The 21,396-nt window shown below is 33.0% G+C and overlaps 1 protein-coding gene across 1 annotated transcript in view; it reads left to right on the top strand.

Moving 5' to 3' along the window:
* The window catches only part of Ccser1 (coiled-coil serine rich protein 1), a 1,248,518-nt gene that overhangs the window by 1,136,274 nt on the left and 90,848 nt on the right, over positions 1 to 21,396 (top strand).

Raw genomic sequence — 21,396 nt, 5'->3', positions numbered from 1 at the left:
TAATATGGATGGGCCATTAAGAAAGCCACGATGTCACACTCCCCAGAGCCACGGTCTGCTTGTTTTGTCGTATGTAGTAAACAGCTCTCTCACCAGAACTGGCAGCATTCGGTGGTGATATTCTCTTCCCTTCATGCTGATTTAGGAGGCTTTCAGAGGTAGTTCCAGCATAAAGCCTCTGTGTGTAGTAAGTTAGCATTGTGTGTGTGTGTGTGTGTGTGGCATGATGATGCATTTGTGTCACATTGCTGTAAATATACTGAAGATTTTTAATTTCTTAGTAAGAAATTAATAGTTTCCCATTTAGAATTTGATTGGCATGCATACAAACAGGGGACTGGTCTCATTGTTTAAAAATGACTAGGAGCTTTTGTTTACTCATGAATTCCGATTGACTTTCTACTTTATCAGTTTGTGACTTTGCCAACTGGTGAGCTTTCCTTTTCAGACTTTGCCAAGGCTTCCCTGAGACAGGCTATCAAGATAGCGTCTCTAAGTGCTGCACTATGACAGTCTTCCCAAATGACTGCAAAACAATTAAAACGATGGCTAAAACATTTCCACTGGGTTCAGTCTCAACATGAACAAAGGAAACTCCAGAGTCTAAACATTCCCAACAGTGTGTAGCGTTACTTGGTCAAGATTTCAGATTATTTTTTCCACCAAGATTAGTCAGTAGTAACCCGCTGATCCTTTTGTTTGTTTTTGGACTGATCAAAAGCAACAAAAGCCTTTTTATTTCACATATTATGAAGTTTCTAAATCCTCTTTGTAGATGAAACATAAAATCTAAATTTTTATATAGAAAAAAATTATTTGCACATAATTAGAAAGTGACAAGTTTTGAGTTTAAGGGAAAATCTTTTTTTTTTTTTTTTAAATAACCATTGACTTCTCTGTATTGTCATTTCTGTTCCTAGTACCCAGACAGTTCCATGGGCACAATATGTCCTGCTGGCTTTCCTTTCCTTTCGTTTTGGGGGGCCTTGGAATAAGATGAAAACAGAGACAGATCTAGTTGACAGAATCTTAGATTTTTTTGACCTCTTTTTTTTTTTTTTTTTTTTTTTTTTTTTTTTTAGCAATATTGCAGAGTATGGTCATTCCCCAGGAGAATCCTTAATTAGAACAGGAAACATGCACAAAAGTTTGTTAGATGGATGCTTTCCCCACACATTACTTTTCTGGAAACTGTTCTGTCCCCTTTATCCATCATCATAACCATTATATCACATAATAGAACCACCACTTAAGAGGCAGACAGGAAGATTGGTGACAAATGCCTTTTCTGAAACTGTATTTCCTTCTATGACAATCTGTGAACTATGCTATCCCCAGTTAAGTTGTGGTAACTACAAAGTCTAGATTCTTCTGTCCTGGACTTTATTTTACATGGTGTGTTCTGCCAATGCTCAGTATTACATGAGAAACATAACTCTCTCTATATTAGGAGAAACATAATTCTTTGCTTCAACCAGTTCCAGACAAAATCTGAAGAGCTTCTCCCTGAGATGAGCAAACATATGGAATGTGGGGAAAGTTATTCTTCATCATAAACATTTTTAACTAGTGAAGAAAGATAACTTTAAAAGGCCATATGCTTTGAGAACAAACTTCATTATTAAAGTTTTTGGGTAGGACACACAAAGTACCTGGTGATTCCAATGAAGCTTAGGGTCTTGCAGAGTTGAAACCATTTCTCATACAATACTCTCTTTAAAGTACTGCTCAGTAGAAATCATGAAAGAACAGAGGGCAGGATGTCTTTTTTTATTACAGACCATGGATTTGTGCCTCATTGGTCTGCAATGTCTTAGTTATCATGGTGGTGTTTTAGAAGGACCATGTTACAATGGAAAGAATGGGGTTTAGGGCATTCATAGATCTAGATTAAAATTCTATCCCTATGATTACTAGCTCTTTGATCTTGCATAATTTAGCACTTGATTTTCAGTTTCCTTATTTATAAAACTGTGATCATGATACATACTTCTAAGGCTTGTTGTGAGAATAAATTACGGCTGTATTTGAAGAGGTTGGCCCAATGCCTGGCTCATAGTCAGCATTCAGAAAATCAGGCTATGATTTTTAGTATCAATATGAGACTCAGAAGCTACAGATATATTATGTCATTTGCCTACTTTTATTTCCTATGTGGATCTTCTTTTGAGTTAGCTGACTAGGCATATAGACCTGCCTACAGCTCCAGTTTTGTTTTAATCAACTTCATAGAGTCTCTTTCTTTGATCATCAACTTAAAATAGACTATTCAGGAAAGCAGGTGTTATTTTCTCAACCAGTTTTTTAGACTACAATTCATAAACTGGATGTGGCAACCCAGGCCTGTAATCCCAATGACTAGGATGGCTGAAGCAGGAAGATCACAAGTTCCAAAACAGCCTCAGCATGTTAGCAAGATTCAATCTCAAAATTTAAAAAAAAGGAGTGGGGCTGTGGCTCCTTGTTAAAATGCCCACAAGTTAAATTCACAGTACCAAAAAAGGAAAGGAAAAAATATATAATTCATATATTAGTTTTGAAAGTAGTATTGTGTACTTTGGGGTTCTCCAATATGAAAACTGGTACCAGAAATTCAACATTTGGATTAGAATTCAATTCACAATTAGAAGGAATGACTTCATGTTCTGCCTCTGTACCATAAGTGTTTTCATCTCTCCCTTCATGAAACTACAAAATGGATTAAAGTCTTCATTCGCATGTTCACGAATAATGTAAATCATTTTAGACCAGAAAGTAAAAATGGATAAATAATGGATTTTTAATTATTCTTCCTTATCTAATGTTCAATATTCTATATGGCCACATACTTAATAATATACTTAACAAATAGACATAATATTTTAAAATTCTAATGTGGATATAGAATTTTATAGTTTTAAAAAATCATTGTCATACAAATCATTTCTTTCTACCCTTAAAAGAACCTTACATGGGACAATTATTATGTTACATTTTTAGGTGGATAAAGAAGGCCAATAAATACAAGCTGCTAACCAGTCTTTGCTACTGGGTCTCATGAACATTTTACCACACACACCAAGTTTTGTGAGGAGGAGCAATGTTGCAATCTAAGAGCACACTCCTCATTTTGGAGGGTTTCTCATGAAGTATTTTTATTTCTTTTTCTCAGTCTCCTTGTAGCTAAACTCAGGAATACACATACTCATACACACATGTGTGTGTGTATGTGTATGCCTGTACGTATGTATGTATACACACATATGCATGCACTTTTTTCCCAAAGGAGAAGGGGCACAAGACAAACAAGAGCAGAATATATTCATATGGTTCACCGTAAAACTTCACCTTCAGTTTTATCCTTATTTATGTGTTTGTTTATATATGTATAACTTTTGCACAAAATGCAACTAGTTTTGAGTGTATTTTAGTAAGGGTTAGTATTCTGTAAGCTTTCACTTTTGTAGAAGTCCATGTTGGAAGGAAGGTAGAATAGACTCAGATAAAGAAGAAATGATTCATAGACATTCTGCAGAGGTGCATTCCTGCTCATGAAATTTCTATGGTTAAATGTAGTGGTCATTACTTTGTAAGTGATTTATTTTTAAACCATTTTTGTCTGTGTGTATGATGTGCATTGATTTTACTTTCATGTGTCTAGGTGTGGGTAGGCTCTCTCTTTCAGACCTTGAAATATCACTAATTTTTTTCTGTAAAATGGGCATAGCAAATAAGAAGTAGTTTTACTTCAAAAGCACTTCAAAATTATAATGGTTATAATGAAGCATACATCAAATAAATCTGAAAATTTTAATGCAATTTCAGAACAAGTGTAAGGGCAGGAATTTTAATGTTGGAGTCAAATAAGAGTTCAGTTATTTTACTACCAATATCTCAAACTTGTTAACTTTGTCTTCCTCATTAATAAAAAGAGAGTAATAATATCTTCCAGTGGGGTTATATATACACAAAGCTTTAAAATAATGTGTGTCAAGAATCAGAGGTCTTGTACATGTTCAGTTAAAGTCATTTCCCCTACCTTTTCTGTATCTTTTATGTGACAGTCAAGTATTATTTTTAGCCTGCACTAGCAATATTTGCATTTTCTAATGCAATAATATTAATTGAATGAATTAAAATTATTATGATTTACATAAAAATCTTAAAAGATGGTTATGATAGCACAATATACAAAGAAAGTAAATAAACATTTTGAATGGAAGAACAAGTAATATACAGAGCGATTTTGTGTAGAGGAAGTTACTTAATTTATAAAAACAAAGAAAGTGCTGTATTTCAATACTAGGTCAAGATTTTTACCAGAAATTTGATATTTACTGAATATTATTTGAATATATTTTAATGAGAATTTCATAAGCATTGCTTAAGTTTTGAATGAGAGATAGTCAGATGTAGCTCATTAAACTAGATACATAAAAATGTGAAAATAGGCTCAAAGGTGATTTTTGAAAAAGTACAAGATATATTTTCTATATATATAACTTTACATTATGGATAACCCAAAGTCAAATTTTTTGTTTACCTTGATGAACACAGCCATCATTTCAACCTGTTAGGAAGATTCTTTTATTTTCTCGTGAAGATTCCATAATGTGGTTAGTAGAAAAAACACTGAACCTAGGTCCTAGTGTATGGATTACTAATCCACTGTGATATTTGGCTTAAGTAATTTTAGCTATAAAATGCATTCAATGCTTTGAAAAATTCTTTATATCTCCAATTCTTTTTCTAGTATTTTTACTCTATTTTCTAATGAAAGATTAAACATGATGCCCTTTACAGTGACTTAGATGTTTGATAATACTTTAGTCTATAATTAAGTCTTCTAGGTATTTCTCACTTACCTTAACTCCTGTTTATTAAGTTAAGGTTATGATGCTAAATAACTATCAAAGATTAAAAAAATAATTGAAGCAATTAAAGCAGAATTTATTAAAATAACTTCTGGATTTTGCTGACAACTAATAGTTTTTATCCTTCCCTTATGACTTTCCAAAGGTGAAAGAGAAAATGATAAAATTTTCATGTTACAAGTACCTTCTTAAAAGGCACTTACACCAAATTAGCAGTGACTTGGGTAATATATGTGTACCAAATTTTTCATTGGTACCTTTGAGCTAGAAGGCTTGTCTCTTAATCCTTTATTTTATAAATAGTAGAAAAATAAAAAACTTAGACAGTAAATGAATGATCCAAGGTCAGAGGGTGAAGAATTGCAACTACATTCCAGTTTTCTTTACCATTAGACAGTTATCTTACTTTTTAGGTGAGAAATAGCAAAATTATATTTATTGGTTAGAAGTTTGTAGCTATTTCTTAGGATCATGAAAAGGAATCTAGGGGTAATTTGCAGTGCTTCCTAAGAACTGTTTCACCAAAACCTCTTTCACCTCAGACTGAGTCATAACTCATTCACTTTAATTACTTCTATAAAATCCAATGAGTGATTATACCTACAATCTGTGAACTCAGAGATATCTAGCTACATCTTATCAATTGGACAATTATATTGTTTTTGCCAACAAAAATATTTGCTAATCAAGAATAAGTTCTTCTAACACTAAATGTGAGCAATTCAATTGTTGTTATAGAAAAATGTATATAGTCAATGCAACCATAAATATATATGCATATATATATTCACATACAAATGTATTCAGAATTTCATCATAATTTATCATTTCAAAATTTGATGTTGAAATGTCACAGTGTATTTCCCACACCTTATAATTACCCTATTTTTCCTTGTTTACCCTGTACCCTTTAATTATATACCTGTAATTCCTTGTTTCTGATCTTTTAGGATGGGTAGCAGGGATTGAATCCAGATGTACTCAACCACTGAACCATATCCTCAGCCCTTTTTATTTTTTTGAGTCAGTCTCCCTAAGTTGTTTTGGGCCTTGATAAACTGTTGAGACTTACCTTGAATTTATCCTCCAGCCTTAGCCTCAGGAGCTCTTGGGATTACAGGCCTTTACCACAGAGACTTCTGATCCATTTTTAGCATTTAAATTCATATAGCAATCTGAATGTAGAATCTTTGTTTTTTGTTTGCATTTGTTGTTGTTGTTGTTTGATACTAAGGATTGAACACAGAAGTGCTTTACCACTGAACTATATTCCCAGTCCTTTTTATGTTTTATTTTGAGACAGGGTCTCCCTAAATTGCTGAGGCTGGCCTCAAACTTGCTATTCCCCTGCCTCAACCTCCTGAGTAGCTGGGGTTATAGTTGTGTGCCTGGCCTTGAATGTAGAATCTTATAGATTTTTATGATTTTTTTTAACTTTCCTCTTTCTGTGGCCAATTTTTACTGAGACTAACTGAAGTATTCAACATTTTTTTTTTTTTTTTTTGTACTGGGGATTGAACCCAGAGGCTTTTAACCACTAAATCACATCTGTACCCCTTTTTATTTTGAGACAGAGTCTCACTAAGTTGCTTAGGGCCTCACTAAATTGCTGAGGCTGGCTCTGAACTTGTGATCTTCCTGCCTCAGCCTCTGGAGTCACTGGGATTACAGGAATGCACCACCACACTTGCCCAACATTTTCTTAATAAAAGTTAACTATTTATGCTTTTGAAACAGTTTTATATGATATTTAGCTAAATGGTGTTTTTTACAACAAGAACAGTTGAATTGTAGATAATTTTTATTTGTACTTTATAAAATATATAATCTGTTAGTAAAATCTATTATTAGCCGAAACACATTTTGAAAATACTTATGTGCTTATGACTTTATTTTTTGGTTAAGTAAATATAGGTAAGTTTAGTGTAGTATAACTGCAAATGCAGTTTCACAAGTTATTAGAAGCATAAGCATTATGCATAGAAGTTAAATGAAAATTATACTGGAATGTAAGGATATATTGTGAAATGATAAAATTGACACTAACAAATAAAATATTTTGTGGAATTTTACTTTCTCCACCATAACAAACCTGAATGCCATCAAGATTGACAACTGTCTTTGTTTTTGTCCCCCTCTGTTCTGTATGCTGACAGAAATGTTTCATGTTTATGTGCCTTATTTTATAAGAGCACTTCACAAATCCTTGCCAGGTTCCAAAGGCTTACTGAGTAGCGGAAGACTAAAGTCATATTTTTAAAAAATTTTAAATGTCACATAAGATCAGGAGAATTTTTGCCACATTGAAAACTGTAGTCTACAGCACAACTGTTTTAAAATAAAATTCCTAATTCTAAAAGATAGAATCTGACACTTCTCACTCCAAGGAAATTGTTAATATGTTACAAGTGTCTTCTTAATCATTATGGAAGTCAAAAACAAGTCCTCAATCTGTAGATCATTGATCTACAAGGAATATATTTTGTCAGGTGATGTGTGTGTGTGTGTGTGTGTGTGTGTGTGTGTGTGTGTGTGTTTTCCTTTAGGAGTGTGGGTGTGCAAACAGAGAGAGAGAGGGAATGTGAGACAGAGACACTTTGCTATCTTATTTCTGATTTTATTTCTTTTTATAAAGAAATTGTGTTCACTGGCTAGACCCCTCTTTTCTTCTTTGGCCTCCCTTCTCCAACAAAGGGCCATCTTATGGACTCAAAATGTCATCAATCACTGTAACACGTATTGTTCTAATGATTTTGCAGTCAGAAATGATGAGGTACATGAATTTGCCAGGGCTGCCACAGACTGGGTGGCTAAAACAGAAACTTGTTTTCTCACTCTTCTGGTGGCTAGAAGTTCAAAATCAGAGTCTGCCAGGACTGGTTTCTCCCCAGGCCTGGCTGCCTCTCTGGCTCTTACCTTGTCGTATTCTATGTCTTGGTCTTTACTTTGAGTTCATGCATACTTACTGTCTCTTCTTGTGTCCAAATTTCCTTTTTTACAGATACAAATCACATTGGTTTAAGGACTACCCAAAGTCCTCATTTTAAGTTAATCCCTTTTTAAAGAACCTGTCTCCAAATAGTGTCACCGTCTTTTATACCAAGAGTTAGGACTTCAACTTGTATTTGGGGGTTCAGAAATTCAGTTGATAACATGTGGATTATAAAGTTGACCACAAAATAGAATTAGGCAACCCTCTAAAATATAAATTATAAAAAAAATTAGAGAGTTTGGTCATTGCTATAAACAATATCCCAAAACCTAAATATATGAGGAGTTAAAGAATTTGAGGATTCCTGAGTAGCATATTATAGTGACCCAGGAAGACTCTTAGGAAAGCATCACTTTATTGGCAAATTTAAAACTCAGGTTTAGAAAATTCTGTCATACTCCTTATGATTAAAAAATAAAAATAAATATTTTGGCAGAGGGTGATGATGGTTTGTACAGAAACTAGAGAAAAGCAGTTGAAAGGGTAAGGATGTAATGTTAAATTTCCAGCATGTTCTCAGCTGAAGTCAGGGTGAAGAAACTATTATACTCTCTAGCTACTATAAAAATATGCCCTCTCTTGTGAGTCTGACTTGATTCATATGGGCTCACAGAAGTCAGTTGGATTGTAATATCATTGTCCCCTTTTAATTTACTCTGATTCCATTTTTGTCAAGAGTAATTTATTCTGAAATTCAACTTCTCATACATCTTAACAATGAGAATTTCATAGAAAGCAAACATAAATATTCCAGTTGTAGGGTAGGAAAATTCCCAAATGTAAATGAACAGGCTGGCTTTGTGTGTGTTTAACAATCCAGCATGAGATCTCAGATAGCCCTGCCTAAGTAGACAGCCCAGCTCTTTGGCATCTTCCTGTATGTGCTTGTGACTCATTTAGTAAATACTATTGAGTCCAATTCTTCCCATCCTGTGAAAAATTTTGCCTCATTGAATACATAAATTCCACTAGCTATTTCTAAAAATTTTCCCTTGAAAACTGGCTCTATTTTAATCTTTACCCAAATAGCATTTTGGATGACATTTTTTGATGAACTGAAAAACATTCCACTTAGGTCAAGCTTGTTTTTACTTCAGAAACTTGAACTCATGCTCATTCTGATGTTAGATCTTGCAAAATTCAATTCTTCATATATTCCAGGTCAAATGTCTACTTCTCCAAGTATTTCCCTGATTAATCTTGTTAAAATGCCCACTGGTCACCATGCTCAGTTACTACCACACAGAAAAACAACTCATATTCCTTCAGGCTAGTGAATATTTACTCCCTAAACAAAATCAATGAATTAATCCTGTATTCTGTAGAATATTTGAGGAGTGAACAGTAACAATACATTTTAATAAATTAGCCATAATTTGCCAGGATTTATGTGAACATTGCATAAAAACTGAAGATAGTCTGACCAGACTTCTTTTTTTTCCCCCTAATATATGTAATTCATGAGTGCATGCTCTTGTCTACCTGAAAACAAGTGTTTCTTAGCTTCCAGGGGTCTCATTAATCAATGATTTACCTCAGTCATTCTCACACGGTGCCCCAAACAGCAGCCTGAGCAAAACCTGGAAAACTATTAGAAATACAGGTTTGGGGTTCTACCCAGGAACCACTGACTCAGAACACAGGGAGAGAGTTAGAATTATCCGTGGCTTGCAGACTTTCTAGTAGACTCTTGCCAGCCACTGGTTTATCTAATCAAAAGTCTAAATCAACGATTAATGGCAATTAGAATTAAAACACTGGTATTGCCACTTTCATATATTTGAATTTCTTTTAGTGATTTTTATAGCCTACAGATGCAATTGTAGAAAATTAATCTCATATCACTTCTGATTTATAATTTTTTTCATGGGTTTGGCTTCTCAGACTAATACAGGAGCCCCATACCTAATTTCTCAGCTGAAAGTCAATGTAGACTTGGGTTCATTTCCTACGACGTGGATAGAAAGCTATTTCTCACTGCATTTCTTTGGTATGGGACAGGAAAATATGAATAGGAAATGACAATAACCCAGCACCAATTCATCAACCTTGCTGTCATTTCTTAAATATCATTTTCACAAATATGTTATTACAGAGCTGTGGTAGAGGACAAAGCAATGATTTGGCAAGTTACAAAAAGACTCTCAAATGTTGGGGAAATATTTTGTTCCAGAATTATGATAGATTTATGCTATGAATAAATGTTTGAAATTCAGATAATATATGTCACCCTTCTTTTGTGGCACAAAGATAATAAAATTATAAGAGAGGAACTTCATTGTTTTTACACTATGACAAAAATATGAGCCTATTTTTTTGAAAAGGGAAAAAGTAACATGTATTATTGAAGAAGCAGGAACCAGTGATTGAATACCCTTCTGCCTTTTATCTGCACCTGTACTGAACTCACTTGTATTCTTCTTGCCCTACAAACAGAACTGCAATCTGCAATGCAATTATTGCCTAACCTTTGCAAGCTGCCTGTGTTGTCAAAACATTTCTGCTCAGTAACACACTATACTTAAAAGAGAGAGCTACTACCGCATTCAGGAACATCTTTATAGTTCAGGTGGAAATTCTTGGTTCTAAAAACAAGCCTACAGGTATAATTGCAGAAAATCAATTTCATATCACTTCTGATTGATAATTTCTTTCATGGGTATTATTATTAAAATGCATTGTTTTCATTTCTTCAAGTACTTGGCACATTCAACTTCCAATGAAAAATATAAGACAAAATATAAAAAGAGCAAAGATTAAAAGCATTTGGGAATATGCATAAGGAACACTGCATAAAAATATATAAACAGTAATAAGAATTTCTTTTAAAATATAAATACAGGTGCATATATATAGATACATGTAAATGTATTATATTTTTAAAATAATAAATTTTCATTTCCTGGTAAAAATGGAAGTGAACTTTGTGACAAAAGCGGAATTCAAAACATTTTAAGTTATAAAATATAAACTTATCTTTCTATACCACTTGTATATACCCTAAGTCAGTCAACATAATTATTGAGAATTAACATTTTCCAACTGATTGTCCTAGAATTTCTCATATTAAGAATGTATGTTGCAAACTTGATTTCTATGAAAAATGTTTTATAATTCTTTTTGGCATTTGATATTTGTAATATCAATTGTACCAAAATTTTGTTTCTTATAAATAACTTCTAAGTTATGGCACATATAAACTGGAAAGAAGGCATAATTGGACCCTACTTCTGAGCAAACAATTGCATGTCCTTTATTCATAATAGCATAAATTTAATGTGGCTTACAATAATATCTTTGTGGTAGATCAAGACAATTTTTAAAAATATTACCATAACCTGTAAAACTTTTGGAATTCAAGGAATGAGCTATTCCAGATATTAGTTAATAATAAAATCAAATTAGTCATTTTAATTGCTTAAAGCAGGAAAACACACAAAAGAAAATACATTCAAAGTTGTAATCAGTAGGTATTTTTAATTTTATTGTTTAATTTTTCCCATGGAAAGTGATCATTTTAGTAATTGTAAAAATGTTATTTACCTTGTGGCAACTGCTGAAATATGCCTAACTACAGTATAATGTGATTATGAAAACATAATGCACAGATGGTATATACATGTGCTTTAAAAGTTGATTCATATTTCCAGTGCTTATAGGCCATTAATGCACAAGTTCTATTGATCTGAAATGAGAAATATACATTCTCTTACAAAACCATTATAGAATATATTTATGCATTGGTTATAGTAATAGAAAAATTGGGATTTGTCCACATTGTGGCCAAATGAGATGACATTACTCTTTCAATTACATTACAGATTGAGGTTTCTGCTTTTGACCTTTTTTGGTGTTTTATGTTTAAAATAGCTCAGATCTTAGAAAATGAGAGTGGAGAGGTAGGGTATATGCAGTTCACTTACAAGGCATTCTGTGAACCCAAGGGAAACTAACTTGCACAGATTTCACTGCTCTTTTGTTGTGGAAAGATTCTGTGAATGGAAAGAAATAGGCTCAAAGTGTCATATCCGTGTGCTTGCAAATAAAAATATTGTAAGAAAAAGTTATAGTGGCACAGGTAGTAGTGAAGAAATAGATCTTCACTATCAACAATTTAAATTAACCAGACAGGTTATTGACCTAACAATTTAGATTATTATTGCCAATAATTTGCACAGGCAAAATAAGAGCAGAGCTACACAGTTGTTCAATGTAATACCGTGTAACTAAATTTTTCCATTATTTTAATTTCCTCTAAATGATTTTCATTCATACTCGTTTACTCACTTAAGCATCACTAAATTTCATAACACTTACAATGTAAGTTCTACATATGTGTCTATAGATGATAGGTCATTATTAAAACAACAGGACTATTTTAACATAAAATAATCTATAAGATTTTTCTTTTTAATATTCACAGTTTGAAAGAAAGTGTTATCTTGCATTCAGGAAAGGTTTCTTTCAAGTAGAAATATCACATATTTTCTATATTTTCCAAAATATCCCAAGTTTTTCATATTATTTAAAAAGAGATCATTTTGTACCATGATGAAATTAATTTTAGGTGAAATGCTTTATGACAAGGTATAAAATTGGTGAAAATTTGCATGAAAATGCTTTCAGATGATTGTGATTTAAAAAAAATAATTTAAGAGAATATATTTGAAAATTAAAATGTTTTACATGCTTGCTACCTCAATATCAGTTTCTCATGATTTTGAGAGTGTACCTCAAAAAAGGAAAAAGTATGGAGTGCTTGGTCAATATGTTGTAACCTGAAATTATTTGTAGTTTTAGATTATCTAATATTTACATCATATGGTAATTATATTTAACATGATTTTAAAAACATAAACTTTTAAAATCAATCCTAATTTTCCATGGGTTCTGAAGTGTAAATTTTCCACAGTCAATCCAATTGATTAATACAAATGATGGTAGAAGTCAATTCAAAAAGCATTTACAGAGCAACTATCATGTGACAGACACTTATCTGATACCTGGAGATATAGCAGTGAAATAAATAAAATTCCTACAGTCTTGAGACTTAAATTGTAGTGAAGGTTCAGGGAAGGACAGATGGTAAAACTAAGCAACTAAACATGAAACTTGTTAGAAGGAGTTAAGTTGAAGTATCAAAAAGTTTAAATGACAAGAATTGTCTGAAATGGTAGAAAGTATTATTTTGAAATCAGAATCAGAAAAGTTCCCTTTCAAGTAGAAACATTTGCATGGATTCCTGGAAAAGCAACTGAGCCAGCCATAGGACATATTCCTGAAGCAGAAACATGAAGTTCCTTTTGAAAGAAAAGGAATGAGGGAATGTGACCAGAATCAAGAGAGCAAGACAGAAAAGAGTAGAACAGGTAGTAGAGGTAGAAAATGAGATCAGATATATGATGGGTGAAAGGGACAAATACTACCTGAAGACCTCCACAAGGTTTTTCAGTTTGATTCTGGGCAATTATGGAAAGAACTTAGAGATCTTTGTGTGTTTTCCATAATGTCTTATTTTTCTCTGGGGAACACCTACTTTCAGTAGTCCCTTATTACTTTATTTAAGAACTATTTAGTAGTCTCTAGAAAAGGTAGATGTCCAAAGTCAGTGTCTGAACAATCTCCTATTATTCCTTCTAAAATTCAGATTCATAAAGGGCTTTTTGGATAATATTCTTTCCTGATCAAATCTGAGAAACCCCATTTAATAACAGCTTATCATTTAATGTTACCTCTATTAACTAATTTAATGTAATAATTTTCACATTAACCCTATTGGGCAGATTCTATCATTCACCTACTTACAGTTGAAAAGATTATGGTTAGGGGGAGTTATTATTCCTCTCATTAATCACAAGAAATGAAATCTTTTAGGCAAATACTTAAGATCTTATGTATGGAGCTTAAGTGTGATCTATGATGACCAATCTTTGTGTGCCATTTCAATCCCCCTATTTTTTTTTTTTTATATCAAGCATTGAACTCAGGGGAACTTGGCCACTGAGCCACATCCCCAACCCTGTTTTGTATTTTTATTTAGAGACAGGATCTCACTGAGTTATTTAGCACCTCCCTGTTGCTGAACCTGGTTTGAACTCAAGATTCTCAAGTCAGCCTCCGGAGCCTCTGGGATTATAGGCATGGGTCACTGTGCCCAGTTCTATCACTTAAATTTGAGGTCAGAAGTAATTTACCTTAACCGACTTAGTGAACTTATCTATAAAATGGGAATCGTAATAACACCTTCCGCAAAATTAAATGAGAAATTGCACACAAATCATTTGACACAGAGCTTCCTACATGATGATCACTTAGCAGATCTCAGCTATGATCATTACCTTAATATTTTTATTTACCTTGAATAATGCACCTCAATACAAAGGAAAGATTGCATGGAAAAAATGAATATATTTTTATTAAATTGTAGGACTATGCATTTGGTGTTATTTGATTATGACATGGGAAAAACTAAGCCATATGCTAGACAAGTGTGCATTTAAAAACGGAAATTATTCACCTTATTTGTTTTCTAAATGGATATATTTTTGTAGTTACAATTTTGAAAAGTTCTGAGTTTTTTTTTTTTAATTTACCCAGTAGAGCTGAAGAATAATTTTCCTTATCATTTAAATTAAAGACTTACATATATAACTGGTAATCATACAAGATGGATCAACAGATTGGAGTGATTACAATGATGATGATGAATCCTAAAACTAGAATTATTTCTAGTTCTTCATGTTATCCCAGTGTTTCACACGTCAGAAAGATTCAAATGTTTATGAGAATGTCCTGCATCCTGCATGGCCATTAATTCAGGTCCCTGGATCAGGTGGTGAGGGCATGGAGAAAAGAAAAACAGACACACAAATAGAGAAAAAGCTGGGGCTGGTGGGTCACTAAACCTTGATGGGGAAATAGTGACCACGAGCAAGCTCAGCACATATATTATATAGGTTTGAACATCAGCAGGATTTATCATGAGAAAGTTTCTTCAAAATAAACAGAACCAAAATTGAGGGTTGGGGTATAAACAGCCCAATTAGAACTATCAGCTTATACCTATAATTCTTTACCTCTGGGCAGCTGGCATTTGAATTCAAGGTTAAGAACTGATAAATCCATGGCTGGCACAGAATTTCTCTTTGAACAGGGCATCACTACAGCAGCTGGGCAGTCTCAAATTCATGCCTTTATCTGAAGAGTTCCCAGGAGGGGCATTGCCTCTCTCTCCAGACAGTTCAAGGACCATAATTCATTTGCTGCTCCCAACAAGCATGAATATGTAATAAAAGAGTAGAATAAGTCATTGCTAATAATTTTTTTTGCAATGCAGAGATATGTTTAATAATGACAGGTTCTATTTGAAAAAATAAAGTGTTATTTCTGAAGCTTGTAAATAATGCTCTTTGGCAAGGTTTTTAATACACTCTTGATATGTACCATTATTTAATTAGCATAATTTCAGTCCTCCCTGTGGGCCTGCTCTTGGCTAATTCACAGGAAGTGGGATGACTTTATTTCAGGAGTTCATTACAATGACTGGGATTTTACAAGAGTGTCTACCCCAACCCCACTGTCTGTAGGAATATAAGTACAGTGTAGTTGGCAACATGGAGTAATGGAAAAAATAATCTCTAACTTGTTGCTACCCCAAATCTATTAGAGGCTCAGCAAAAAGTCAGTCCATTAATTTTTTTGGATCAATGGTTTTCAAACTAATTATTAGCTGCCAAATCTCTTCTTTAAATAAAATCTTACACTCAAATTTATAAAAACATACAAAATATACAGCTGCTCTGGGGCCTTAGATAAACTGGAACAGTTCTGTATTCCCAGTTACTCTCAAGACAACCTCAGATCTGAAGAACAACATCTGTACTATCTGATTTTCTGCATTGTATCTCTAAGCCCAGATCTCAGGGATTTGGACTTCTTGACTATAAATTACCAGTCCATGTAGATCTATGCTTTGAGATGATGGGATGGCATGTACTAAAGACCACTATATAAGAAGCAGCACATTATTAAACCCGCAGTAAAGATGTTCTTGAAGTTGTTTATTGATTTATGTTATGAGAATTTCAGGAGCAATTTCTCTGGTTTTTCATGAACAATTTTTCTGATTGAAGAAAGAGAGGACAATCTTCATAGAAGTAGTGATCTTTGAACCCAGCCATTTTATGTCAGGTTATTTTATAGGATCATTCCACAGGACAAAATTTATAGATGTGAGAGAGAGTACATGGTGTTTTAGTCAGCCTTTCACTGCTGTGACCAAAAGACCCAACAAGAACAATTAGAGGAGGAAAATTTTATTTTAGAGCTCACGCTTTCAGAGGTCTCAGTCCCTAAATGGCCAACTCCATTCCTCAGGGCCTGAAATGATGGTGCAGAAGAACATCATGGTAGAGGGGTATGGTGAAGGAAAGCAGCTCAGAACATGGCCACCAAGAAGCAGAGAAACCTTTGCTTACCAAGAACAAAATACATACCCCACAGGCAGGCCTACAACAACCACCTCCTCCAGTTGTACCCACCTGAATACATTTTTCACCCAGTTAATCCCCATCAGAAGATTAAAGGTCCTGATTAGGTTAAGGCTCTCATAACCCAATCATTTCACCTCTAAACTTCTTTGCTTTTCTCACACATGAACTTTTGGGGGCCTCGTTGTATCTAAATAATAACACATGGTGAGCTTAGGTAACAAGAAGTGATTGTATATTCTGGTAGCATTGAATGTGTGAAATAATTCTGGAAACCTGAGTTCTCATACCACATAGTGAAGATTTTACTTTGCATTTACTATTACAATCTTGTCATAAGCAAATTCATAATCACTCAAATCTCTGAATGAAATGTGAGATATTCATAAATATTGCCCTTAAAGCACATACAAATTTGTGGAAAATATATGTCTAGAAATAGAAAAAACATGAGTATATAAGCCTAAATGAATGTGAACCTCTGAGTGATTTTATTTGGCCTAATAGGGTAGTATATATATTCTTATATCCTTTATGTCAGAGTTTTGGGGGGTTTTGATTTTTTTTGTTTTGTTTTGTTTTGTTTTTGATACCAGAGATTGAACTTGGGGGCACTTGACCACTGTGCCACATCCCCAGCCCTATTTTGTGTTTTATTTAGAGACAGGGTCTTACAGAGTTGCTTAGCACCTTTCTGTTGCTGAGTCTGGCTTTGAACTCGTGATCCTTCTGCCTCAGCCTCCCAAACTGCTGGAATTACAGGCACATGCCACCACACCCAGCCTTATGTCAGATTTTTAAGAATATTTTAAATATACTGTATTTAAATATACTGAATATTTTAAATATACTATATTCAAATATACTGTTTTCCTATACCATCTTCTGAGAATATATTTTGTCTCCTCTAGCAACTAATAAAGAATACATTGATAAATAATTAGACATCAAATTTAAAGTCAATATATGTTGTATTATTACAGAATGGGTAATTTGGTATAAATTATATTTCAAGATACCTGAATCCTGCACGTTCAAGTGCCAAAATGTTTAAAGTCAAATAAAATCTACAAGTATCCTCTTAAATGAACTACTTATTGCCAAGTGATCATCGCTATTTTCTAATTACAATTAGGAAGGTAATAATTACAGAATATATTATTTCATTTTTCTGGTGATTAAGAATTACCATTGTGAAAACACATTGTGATAGTAAAATTACAGTCTTTCTGAATTTGCGCTATTCTGTTAGCTGCCACTTCTATTTTTAATACATTCTTCTCTGACTCATCTGTAATGCTAGCTATTATTTCTAATCACCTACAAATTGGGTGCTGAAACCACTGGATTGAGGAAAACCCTAAGACACTGTCATGAGGAAGACAGATCTCCTGATAAAAGAGGGATCTCAGTTTACTTTGAAATTTTATAATGTGGTTTTGTTCCTATTATTTGCTTCTTCATCAATGAACTAATGGTATCATTGAGTTTTTTTTTTAGAGATCACAGATATTTATATTTTAAGAAATGATTGAGTTAAAAAAATAATTCTCAGAAAAGTAAAAAGCTAGCAATGTGGGCTAGCTATCACTAAGCAGCTGTGCGTGGCTTTCCTTCTTTTCAAAAGTGTCTGATGGGTGCTGTAGTCTGTCTTTCAAAATGCGTATGTTGAAATCCAATCTCCAACTGGATAATGTTCAAGAGCCAGAGTCTTTAAGTGATGAGGACAAGGCTCTTGTGAGTGGAACTAGTGACCATATGAAAGAGGTTGAAGAGGACTCTCTGTGTCCTTTGCTTCCTCCTCAGCTCTGAGCCGCTAGGAGGCACTGCCCTGCAAGGAGAGCGCAGCCCTTCCCACAAACCAACTCTGCTGGCATTTTGATCTTTTACTTACAGAATTGTAAAAAAGAAATTTCTATTCTTTATAAATGATCCTGTCTCAGGTATTTTGTTGTTCATGGAACAAGTGGACCAAGACAACATTGCACAGTTGAAATTCTAGATAAATAAGCAACTAAAGAGAATGGTAAAGCAATATTTTACTCGAAATTTAAAATGAGATAATCTCTTCACACCATTTCTACTCCTAAGAATAAATATGGTTTTTAATGAGTATCATGAGATTCACATTTAAAATGTCCATGAATCTTTAACTCAGGTGATTGAGACATTTTGCCCAAATTTGTTAAAATATTATCTGTTCTATATTTTGCATATAACAACTTGTAATTGTTAGTTTTTATTATTCCAAAAAGAATATTTAGACTATTACCCTTATCTATATGCACACAATTTCACTGGGTAAATATTCAGTGGAATGTGACTGGTAGCACAGGAATTATTAGTAAAATTATTTCTTAAAGCTAAAACTTTCACACAATTGAGTGGAGATTGATTTTCCCTCATACTAATGCTTAATGATTTAATCTTTTCAAGCTTAAAATATTAGAATTTTAAGGTAGAATTTTTCAGTTTAATCTATAAGGAAAATAGTAGGGTAAATTTTTCTTTTGTCAAAAATGACACCTTTTCGAAGGAAGAGATCATTAGTTTAAAACATCTTATTTTTACAGTGATACATGGCTTAATATTATACTTCAAAGCAGCATTCAATAAGAAGGTCTTCTTTATTAAATAAGGCTTAGGTATCCAAATATCTTGATTGACTTTTTGGCTATATTTCTGGTTCTAATAATCAAATTTTATGTCCAATACTTAATTTGTCCTGCCCTGCACTCTTTGAGCTTGGATATTATTTTATCTGGACCATATTACAAATCTAAAGGTTAAAAAGGCTGGAACAAAGGTTGCATCTCAGTGGTAGATTCCCATGTCTAGCATACATAAGGCCAACACCAACAATAAACAAAGCAAAAAAAAAAGGAAAAATGTCTTATTATTAATCATACTACTAAGATTTTGCTTTCCTTCATTATGCTCTGTAAATATTATGTGGTGTTTATATTGTTTCTGTTATCATAGACAAGTTTTCTTTCTCTTATCTGGTTTCTTCTGTGGTATTCTTCTTTAGGCTATGTTATGTACCTCTGTAATTTCCCATACTGCTGTAAAGCAAACACTTATTTTCCCTTCATGGCATTGAGAAGAGTAATTTCCTGATTCAGTGTTATGTAAAATGAACTGAAATACACCTTCAAACCTCCACAGAATAGCTAATGGAGAGGGGTTTGTTGTTGTTGCTTTTTCTTTTTTTTTTTTTTTTTTTAACTTTTGCCCATATCATTGTCCCCTTCCATAAATAAGAGAAAGGAGAGTGGGGAGAAAGAAAGCAGCAAACAAACAAAACCAAAAAAAGGAAGAAAAGTGAAAGTTGCAGTTCATTCCAAATCTAAATTTTAAAAGTTCTGAAAGCTACAACTAGTGGCTAACAGCGTAGTGGGTTGCTCTATGTATTGGCATCTAATGCTATGTTTATGCGACATAGCCCTATTGACCAGTCATCCTATCCAACTTTCTGTTTTTTCTGGTAGACATTTTGGTATTCCAGAGCTATCAGTCAGTACCTTGATTTCATCATTGATACCAGACAGATTATCTTTGACAAGAAACATTGTTTGCACCTGTACAAATTATTGCTGTGAAAGCTGTGTATACATATAACATATATATAGATACATAGATGTTTAACAGTTATTTATAATTATATAAAATATGTCATAATATATACTATATAATATGCAATATAATATGTAATATTATATATAATATACACATAAAGATACATATACACATAAAAAGATAATGAAAACTGTATGAAAAATGTGAAACAATATATTTTATAACTTTTTATTTCAATATAGGCATTTCAAAGATAACATTGAACATAAAATATGTTCTCAGTTATTGTCTTAAATTATTTTGAGGGGATGCAGGTACCAGGGATTGAACTCGGGGGCACTCGACCACTGGGTCATATTCCCAGTCCTATTTTGTATTTTATTTAGAGACAGGGTCTTACTGAGTTGCTTAGTGCCTTGCTGTTGCTGAGGGTGACTTTGAACTCTCAATCCTCCAGTCTCAGCCTCCCGAGCCACTGGAATTACAGGCGTTGACCACTGTGCCCAGCTTAAATATTTTATTCAAAGAAAATTTGATTAGTAAAATTCTTAGGGAATAACTTTCTACATTTATATAAAAGCATATTTTAATTGTTTATGAAAGATTTAACTTTAGTAACACTTTCCTGTTAAAATATCATAAAAGTTCATAACTGAGCCCTAAAAAATCTGTAAAAATTATAAAACTTTCAGATACAAATTTTTTTAGAGATTTATTGGTTAAAAAATTATCATTTTTAGTACTCAAAGCTACTTTTTCAATGAAGTTGCCTGATTGCTTCTCTCTCTTCCTCTCCTTCCCTCCCTGCATCTCTATTTCTCTTATCATCTATCTGTCAAAGCCATCAAGTCTCCCTTGTATTTCATGAAAATAGTCTAAATTATAACATTAGTTATGCTATACTTAAAGTTGGTACCTTAATAATTTGAAAGAATTTTTTATAAACTTCTTTTGCTATTTATGCTTGTAAGAAAAATAAAATAAAATTTACTTTCCTAGAAATACTATTAATATACTGAAAATGATGAGTCCACATAATAAAAAATTTTAGAATTCATTTTTATGTGCAAAATACAATAATTAAACTCTTTTGAGAGTAGTTTGCCAGGGCTAGTCTGTAAATTTTCACACAGAGATGGGACCTGAACAAATTTTGAAGCAACTACATCATATAATGCACTGGAATTATGTGTAGAGGGGAAAGAGATCATGAAGATCTGATTTGTCATAAAGCTAGACTTTATCCTTTAGTTGGCATAGAATTGTAAAAAAAAATTGAAAAAAAGATAAAAAATAGAAAATTGAACAGGACAGCATAGGATAAGTACTGGAAAGTGTTATAAAGGGGATAAGAAAGATAATACTTTTTGTTCTTTTTAGACAATTTCAAGGTTGACTAATGGGTCACAAATGAGAGATCAGAATAAATTGGAAATTACAGTACATCGTTCATTAAAAAGAAATAAAAACTCAAGAGAAAGGG

The sequence above is a fragment of the Sciurus carolinensis genome, chromosome 10 (genome assembly GCF_902686445.1).
Source record: "Sciurus carolinensis chromosome 10, mSciCar1.2, whole genome shotgun sequence".
Taxonomy (NCBI): domain Eukaryota; kingdom Metazoa; phylum Chordata; class Mammalia; order Rodentia; family Sciuridae; genus Sciurus; species Sciurus carolinensis.
The sequence above is the reverse complement of the archived record's forward strand: the minus strand, read 5'-3'. Positions and strand labels throughout refer to the sequence as shown.